General features: G+C 43.3%; 1 long non-coding RNA gene across 1 annotated transcript; it reads right to left on the reverse strand.

The window, feature by feature from the left end:
• Positions 1 to 239: 239 nt before the first annotated feature.
• LOC109319384 lies at positions 240 to 8,500 on the reverse strand. Its single transcript, XR_002103497.1, has 2 exons — positions 7,985 to 8,500; positions 240 to 448 (listed from the first exon to the last, which is right to left on the reverse strand). It is a non-coding gene; the product is annotated as an uncharacterized LOC109319384 (long non-coding RNA).
• Between the last annotated feature and the right edge of the window lie 842 nt (positions 8,501 to 9,342).

Raw genomic sequence — 9,342 nt, forward strand, 5'->3', positions numbered from 1 at the left:
GGGAGTAAGAAAGTGCAGGTGACCAAGAGCATATGTTACCCTTCATTGGCTGGATTAAGTTCAGTAGATAAGGATGTTCCTATAAGCAACACCTAATAGCTCCTTAAGTGGAAGTATAGAGGCCTCAGGCTATGTCATAATGTTTCTAATGTTATAATGATATTTTACTATACTAGAAAACCCCAAAGAATGCAAGATTGTCAAGTCAAGTGCTTGAAAATTGGGATGTGCTAGAATTTAGGTTGCCAGTACAACTTTAATTTGGGACCCGTATGCATACGTATTCTGGTTTTAATTTTACTATCACATTCTATTTTTTCCACAGGACTACTGCTTCTTTCTATGCACAGGTTGAACAGCACTCACTGAATGGATAGCCAATATTTATTTTTATCTTCATCATTCATTATGTGGCTCCAAGCGTTATTTACTGTACGGCATCCAAACCCTGCAATGAACACAGAATTATTAATTTTCTCATGGGTTTTTCAATGATGCTCATCACCATAATATCTGGATGCTTTACAAATCATCTTTTTAACATTCCTGTAAGGTACCATTATATCTCTATTTCACATACAGGGAACTAAGGCTCAACGATTAATACTAAAATTGGAGTGACCAACTGGAAGTGGTCTGACTTTTCAGAGTACTAGCAATTAATAGCACTTTATCTGTTCAAAACACCCTTCTCATTTATCTATTCTAAAGCATAGTTGTGAATGTCTCCTGTACTTATCAGAGTCCGAGTGTTTTTTCAAGTTAGGCCCCAGAAAATAGGGAATACATTTGTATAGCTGTTGCACCTAGAAGACCCATTCATGGGCCTTGATCCCAGTGTGCTAGGTACTGAACAAACATAGAACAGAAAAAATATCCCTGCCTAGAGGGATATAGATAGATTCAAAAGGAAATGCCAGAAATAATGAGATGATATTGGACAGAAAGAAAGGCAGTAGTCTCATAATTCCAACAGCCTAACCATTGTCAAATTTTTGTAGTCATCATATTTAATGAGGTTTTTGAAGAAGAATAATGAGGTAGATTGGCAAAAGTTCATGATCTTCCTCTAAGCATTAGGGACACCAGTGAAAACCTGGATTAAGTGTCATGCTCTTCGTCGCATAAGAACTGTATGGCAAAGGTAAAAATACAGTCTAATTCTCCATGAGACCATCCTTTACCTCAGAGGTGGGCAAAATATGACTTGTGAGTAGGATCTGTCTGGCCCGCTAAAGGATTTTGTCCAGCCTGTGGCAGGTCCCACAGTCCCACCCAGCTCAGGGCATAGCCCAGTCTGTGGCATGTGCAGCCAGTTCAGACACCCAGCAGGGCTGAAGCAGTGCAGTACCTGGACTCACTTCCCAGCAACCCCAGTGCTGGTGGCTCCTTCCAGCTGCCACCACTGGGCCCAGCCTCACTACCTTGGCATCCCAGCCCATCTGCCCTGCACCCAACATGGGCAGGACACATGCAGGCAGGTCGCATGGCCAGGTGGATGGGATGGGATGGGGCCACGGGCAGGCAGGGAATGGTATTTGGGAGCAGGACAGGCAGGTGAGGTCAAGATCACCGGGCAGGATTGTGAAGCAGTGACAGCATGGGGCTGGGGCAGAGCTGCCATCTGCTGCCCACACGGCCCCATGATGAGTGTAGGTTCTGTGGGCAGGGACTTCTGGGGAGCAGATCATAGCTCTGCCCCTGGCTCCGGTGCCAAGTTATCCAAGATCCCAGCCCCAGCCCTGGATGCATCTTCCTGCCCAAAGGTGGCCTCATCCTGTCTGTCTAGTTGTGTGCCCTGTCCACGCAGGTCCCGGACAGTCTCCACAGAGACCTTGGGACCACTGGGCAGTGAAAGTGTGGGGCTGGAGCTGGGGACAGAGCCACGATCCACTCCCTACATGACCCTGCCTGGAACCAGTGCCCATTGCAAGGGTGTTAGCAGTAGATCACAGCTCTGCCCAGGGCCCTGGCCCCATGCAGTCACCATCCCACAATCCCAGTCCTGGCCTTGATCACCCACCTATCCTGCTCCTGGATGCCTCCCCCTGCTCACTTATGGCCCCATTCAAGCCCCCCCCATCAAGTGCCCAAGGAATTTTAGTGAACCATTGGTTGTGAGAACGGGGGCAGGGGTACTGACTGGCAGAGGGAAGAGGTTGATATCATACATTTGGACTTTAAAAAAGTCTTTGACCTGGTGTCCCATGATGTCCTCATGGAAAAAATGGGCAACTGCAGCCTCAACTACTCCACAGTCTGATTGCTGGGGAACTGGCTCTGAGGTCGGACCCAGAGAGCGGTAGTTGACATGGCACTCAGTGACGAGTGGCATCCCCCAAGGCCCTGTTCTTGGACCTGTACTCTTTAATGTCTTCATATATAATCTGGATTCTAGTGTCAAAAGTGAACTGGCCAAGTTCGCTGACAACACCAAACTTTGGGGAAGAGTTTCCAAACTTGAGGATAAGCTGGTGATCCAGGCCGACCTCAATAGGCTTGCAAGCAAGGTTACCTCTAAGGTGCACGTATGTGGCCACGCACAAATAAAAGGCTGACCGCGCACAAACTTTTTTAGTCCACGCACCCACTGGGATAGGAGCTGGGCTGCGGCATGGGACACTTACACGATGGTAAGTTCCTCTGAGAAGCGACGCAGAGGCGGGAGCCTGGTGTGGGCTCCGTGGGCTCCAGGGAACCGCTCCGTTCCTCCGCTTTGCCTTGGGGAGTGAGAAGCCACGTGGCATCAGGGCTGAGGAGTGGGGCACTTCCCTGGAGCCGATGGAGCAGTTCCCCATAGCCAGCAGAGCCTCACTCAGGGCAGGCAGTGGCTCCTCCCTGAGGTGAGGCAAGGCAGGATAGAGGCTGGGGCTGGCGCAGGCTCTGCTGGCTCTGGGGAAGTGCTCCACTCCCCAGCCCTGGTACCATATGCCTCCTTGCTCCCTGAGGTGAAGTGGGGGAGTGGAGCAGTGTCCCGGAGCCAGCAGAGCCCACCCCAGCCTCCAGGCCCCCAGTCCCTAATTTTAGTCCCAAATCAATCCTCACACTGCGTTAATGCACTTTAGCACCTGCATATATAGATGCCAGCCTATTCCTGCTTACTGTACAGTAAATTTAAGCTGTCATAAATGCATGAGTAGACACATCCACTAAGTGGTTAAATAGACCAGAAGATAAGGTAGTAGCTTGTGTGCGTTTGCACAGATGAGCTATCCTGACTTTGCAAATTTTTCCTGGTTTTATTGTGGAGAAGTGATAGCATCTTCATTGGGAAAACTGATCGTGTTTTTTTTAACAAAAGAGAAAAGGATACCATGGGGAGGCATGGTAAAGGGGCTGAAGACCAGTAGGATTAGAGAGGGCTTCTCACTGGTGTTAATTCCAGGGAAGGGAAAATCTATGAGTTGCGTTACGGAAGAGGTTGTGTTGCAGGAAAAAGGAAACTGTCAGCTAACACACTGGTGAGATTCACTGGCTAACGGTGCTGCTACCTTTGCCAAAGATGACGCACATGCCCCCATGAATTGTTGCTAGGCAGTTCTAGGAGGAACATTACATCAAACTTTACATTGATTTCAAGTAGTCAGCATGGGGGTGAAATAGTCAACTGAACTACAAATGGTTGGATACTCTAGTGTAAACAAGACCTTAGACAGACTGTAACATGTGGCTAACAATGCTAGCTCAATCTTTATGAAGAGTGTGGATATCCACAAAGAAAAGAACATTGAGGAAGTGGAAAGCATTATTATCTATATTGCTGCTGGATGGGTAACTGACTAATTTCATCTGATGCTCTGGCATTGGAGGGACTGTAGCCTATGTAAACAAATTCATTGTTAACTTAATTGTGGGTAGAATATATGTCTTTTTACTTAGAAAACTGAATAAAATCAGGGCTCATGATCCCAATCATTTCACACAGGGGAAGATGTTGTCCAGGACTGGCTGCTTAGACAAGATGATCCAAATATGGGAATTTGTTTTTTCTCTCATTTCTCCTAGAAAATCTACAGCAAGAACAACAACAGTGATGATGACAATAAGCTCAGGAACAGGAACTAAGATAATATTAAATTGGTATAGATAAGTGCTCAGAAGTCAGGACATTGGAAAGTCAATATTTTATTAGTATTTTATGTCTATCTACTACTGCACCTTAATTTACTAAGTCTCTAACCTCTCGATGACAGACTAGACCTGAAAGAATATTGTTTCCACTTAAACCTGGGGGGAAAGCCCAAAACTCAAGACCCAGAGGAGTGGTTCTGTTTGAGTGAGAAATCAATTACACAGTTATCCTCAGTGCAGTCTGTTTATATAGGGAAAGATACAGAGTCCTGTTTCCTTGCACAGCTAGAAGTACAGACAGCACATAGGCAGATTCCTTGCTGACAGATCCTCAAGAAAGCCCATCCAGACCCAAGAAAAGACTGCCTCCCTGACTTTCCAGGACACATAGAACTGGTTTCCTTGCTTTCTCACTGCATCACACAGGTTGCATCTGCAATACAGACATATCTGCCTACATAGTATATTGCATAGGGGTGCAAAGAAGCATGAGTATTGATCAGAATAGCTATGGAAACAAAAGTCATTGTCAGTAGCCCCAGTTATACCAGCAAAACTGCACTTTTACTGGTACAGCGTCTTTCACTTGTGGAAAGTGGTTGTACTATGCTGGTATGATGTACAGCTTTCCTGCTATAGCTTTACCCACACTTCGAGTGCCTTGCTAGTATAGGATACCAGTATTCCAAAACTGGGAAAGTATTTCTAACATAGGCAGACAAGGTTCTTTGGGTAAATCTGATATCTTTTATTAGACCAACTCAAAGAGTTGGGAAAAAAATTTTCTTAGCAAGCTTTCAGGCACAAACACTTTTTGTCAGGCTGAGGAAACGTCTGCAAATGGGCTATGCTTTTCTTGGATGGAGTGGTAAAGTAGATGTGATTTACAGGCCCTATAGCCCATCTTCTCTCACCAAGTAGTCTTGGCAGTTAAAGTTCACAATTCCACCCTTAACAACCTTTGGCTAGTTATAGCCTCAATTCACATTTTCACTGGACAGAAACTTTTGTCTTAATGATTTTTAATAGACAGTCTATTACAATGGCATTTATTTCGTACAATCTTCAGTAGAGACTGACTTTCAGAACCAAACCTTCACACTTCTTGACATGAGGCTACCCAGCACCTCACAGAAGTCACCCATGCCCCGAAGTTTTGGCCCCCTTGTAATCTTCCCGGTAGCAGAATGCCGTTCCTATGTCTACAGGAACTCCTGCTGTGTGGAACATAAGGTGGGGGGGGTGAGTTCTACTTCTGCAGACCCTTAAGGTTTGGGACAAGAAAATAGTATGATATTGGAAAATGGTAGTTCTTTGTTATTAAATCTTCAGTGCATGCTCTATTGTTTGTTTGATTTTGAGATATCTTCCTTCCATCCTTTCCGCGTTTATACACACATACACACATGTGTGCATGCACACACACATCTATAATAACAATCATCCTCAGGATTTCAGAGTTCTAGAACGAAGTCATCCCACTGAAATCTATAACTTATTTTGAAACTATCCTCTAAACAGAGTGAGCAAATTTAAAGAATAAAAATAACTATAAATGTTTCCTCTAATCTAGAAAAAATGTTATGAATTATTCACCACTGTTCTGTGTTACTCACTCCACAAATTAAATTAAATTAGGTCATGGGTTGTCAACTGGGGGGGTACGCAAGAAGGCCCTAGGACGTATGCATGGGTGGGCAGGGACGGAGTGCCGCCACACACCATCCAACGCAGGTATAGCCTGCTTGGCCAGATGCAGAGGAAGGCCACACGGCAGGCCTCTCTTCCCCATGTTCAGCTGGTGGGGGTACACTGCTCCACGTCTGGCCATTGTAGGTACACTGACTCAAAAAGGTTGGGAAAACCCCTGAATTAGGTTACAGCATACAGAGGGAAACATTTTGATATTGGCAATGCAACAGTATTTTCAAGGACAAGAATAATAAGGCATTTAGGAAATTCCTTTAAATGAAAATGAGAAATGAATGTCTACCAGATTATAAGTAGCAAGAGAAAAGAAAAATGCATATGCAGGTTAAATTCTACAGTACTTTGCCTATGTTGGCCTCTTGTAGCGATTAAAACAAAGGCAGAGAGGCAGAACGCATTGTGCTCTCATTGACAAATCCTTTAATTATAAAAATAGAAATACTGAGCTGATATGTTGCTTGTATGTAGCATAAAATTCTCTCTTACACCTTCACTACCACACTTGAGCAATGTATTACCTATTGATAGTGAATCTTCATAACCAGATTTTACTCACTATATATTCAGTGCTAGTAGGGGAACATAACTATTGGTTTCCTGCTGTTATTATTTTGGCCAGCATGGCTAACTCCCTTAGGGAGCATCTAAACAAGATGCTATGGCGCTGTAGCATCCCTTGGCAAAAACTGTGATGCCACCACTAAGTCGCCATAGCAATGCACTCCCTCATTATAGTGTGTTGCTATGGCAATGTAGCAGCCAAAAATAACTGTGCACGGTTGGCAGAGCACAGTATGAGCTGTTACTGCACCATCTTTTAGTACTTCCAAAAAAAGTACTAAATGATAGCACCATAACAAACGTGCCATACGTACATGTGTACACACACCCTTAATGTAACAATTTGGTATTATAGCCTCTCTCAGAGATTTCTTTTTTGATCTAATTTACCTGGAAAATTAAAGAGTAATGGGGTATTATCCTACATCCCTGCCTCTTCCCACTCCCCCCACAAAATTCCAAAATTAAAGAACTTTGTTTCAAAAGCCTATTAGGTTGCCAAAACCAGTTTACAAAATCCAAGCTCTTAGAAGAAAGAAAATGTATAGTTATGTGCATACATAATAAATGCATTATTCCTAACTAACGTAAAGAAATGCACACAATAAAATCTCTTTAATTTGTCATTCCAAGGGACTCGATGAGTAATTATCCATACCTGACTAATAATCAGTAGCCATTTCTAAACTTTTGTGAGATATATTCTGAATACCAGATCAAAATATGGTGAAGGATAGTTTCTGACATTTATAACAAAGAAAAAATATATTATAAACCTTGCAAAATTGTATGCAGTCTGGTTTGTACTCTGTATGATTATAGAGGTAAATGCCTAATCCACCATTTCTTATCACAAAATTTCAAGTGCTCACTATATAAGAATTACCAGATTATGAGGGAGTAAAATAACCAGTCAAAGATTTTTGTCTTCCATATTTGCATGCACTCCTTACCATAATAGAAGAAGATACGTAATTCAGCAAAATGGTTGATGTTCTATGTCTTGTTGATCCAAGTAAAGAGTATCCAGTACTTTGTAAGCACCGGCTGGCTCAACAGCCCAGCACTTTTAATTTGACGAATTATCAGGAGTAAACTTGTTATGATTTGGTATGTATACACACCTGGAAATAACTATTTTTTCTGTAACAGATGATGAATTAGCCAGAGTGTTTCATCCACAAATCAGTGGGACTCTGGCAGGGATTCTGTGCACCAACTGGTAAGGCCATAGTGACAAATTACCCCTGTGACTAATTAGCCAGATTTTCCTGTATTTCATCTTAAATCAACATTCTCTTTCATTAATAACTGTTGTTGCTTATCTCAAAGCACTGGCACAATACAGACTCTTCTGAAATTATGTACATGTGCATTAGTGATATCCTGATCCTATACCTCCATAGGTTGTCAAGTAAACATAGTTGTATCAGGTATCAAATGCTGTATGTCTGCCATGTTAAACTACAGGTAGAACATCATGCTCCAGACAGCATGCACATGCCTGTGCCCATGTACAGTATTTTTTTTTGTCTCTTGCTACCCCATTTCTCTCCAATTCATTTGCTGATTGAATCTACTTGTGACCTACAGCCCTGGTCTGACCTGCAAGCCTTCCCCCCCCCCACAACAGTATGCCTACCTTCTGGCAACTCACTTATCCTGCCGTAGTCACTGCCAACTAGATTAAACCAAGGAATCCAGCAATTCTGCTGTTTCTCACCTGCTGTGTGAGCTCTGTCCTGACACTGCTGCCCTCTAATGGACTGTCCATAGTCAAACAGCCTCTTCAATTTTCTTTCTCTACCTGCTGAAAGGATTGCTTTTTCTGAAGTGAAGCCAAAGACAGGAAAATGGAGTTTTAAGCCAGGTGGTCACTGAACTACAGCTCCCAGAATGCTTCTTGTTATGCCCAAATGTGGCCTGGCAAACTATTCTCATATCTCAGCGGACATGATGTTCTCGCTGCTGAGTTAGACCCTAAAACTAGCATAGTGCCCAGTGCTAGCATAGGATAGTGCTAGCAGGGTACCATACTGCTTAGAATGGCGTGAATGACTGAGTCACAATTTCCCCTTAGCGCAGTGATTTTCAACCCAGGGCTGCACTGAGATCTTTTCAAAGGTGCCTCAGGGTGTCACACAATATTAGTACTGTTAGGTGTATAAAGATGATTCACAAAATAACCCTGAGATTTCAAAAATGATTTAACAGTGTTAAAAACAGTCTGACCTAATGTGATCTTTCTGATTTCTTTGCAACAGAAGAATTACTCTTTGTTCTGTAGTCAAAGAACTAGTGAAAATTAAGAGCTGGTATATTCCTCAAGGTGCCTTGAATCTAAAAAGGTTGAGAACCACTGCCTTAGTATCATTTTTGCCCCCAAAGCCCTAACACAGTCATGATGGCATGGAGCATGCTGTGCTGCAGCCTGTCATCTCTGATATATTAGTCCTAACATCAAGTTTTAGATTCTGTTTCCATTATTGATCTCCTGGTACTTTCCCCAAAAGATGCAGTGTTAGTTTAGTGTCTAGATACATGCTTCATGTTTCTGGCATTACAGGCCTATGGTCCTTAATTTCTTATCCTTTTGCGCAATATTGCTGTTAAACAGCTGCAAGTGCCCCATTCCAGAGTTGGCCGTATCTAAGTGCTAGATACTAGTAAATGCTTTAGGATTGTGATCTGTGATGGATGGAAGATGCTCTAGGAGCATCAAATTCAGTTCACAGTTGGTGCGTCCACATCAGACACTGACTGCACAGTAGCTGAAAAATACTGCACAGACAGTAGTATCAGGCTACTGCACAGTAGCATCATCTAAAAGATGTTACTGTGCATTTATTTGGTACTTGCTGACCATTTCTACATAGGCGGCAGACTGTGCAGTTGTTTCATAGTTAGTAGGGTCAGAAGGGACCTGAGCAGATCATCAAGTCCGACCCCCTGCCATGGCAGGAAAGAGTACTGGGGTCAAATGACCCCAGCAAGGTGACT

The sequence above is a fragment of the Crocodylus porosus genome, unplaced genomic scaffold (assembly GCF_001723895.1).
Source record: "Crocodylus porosus isolate Cpor-Errol unplaced genomic scaffold, CroPor_comp1, whole genome shotgun sequence".
NCBI lineage: Eukaryota > Metazoa > Chordata > Crocodylia > Crocodylidae > Crocodylus > Crocodylus porosus.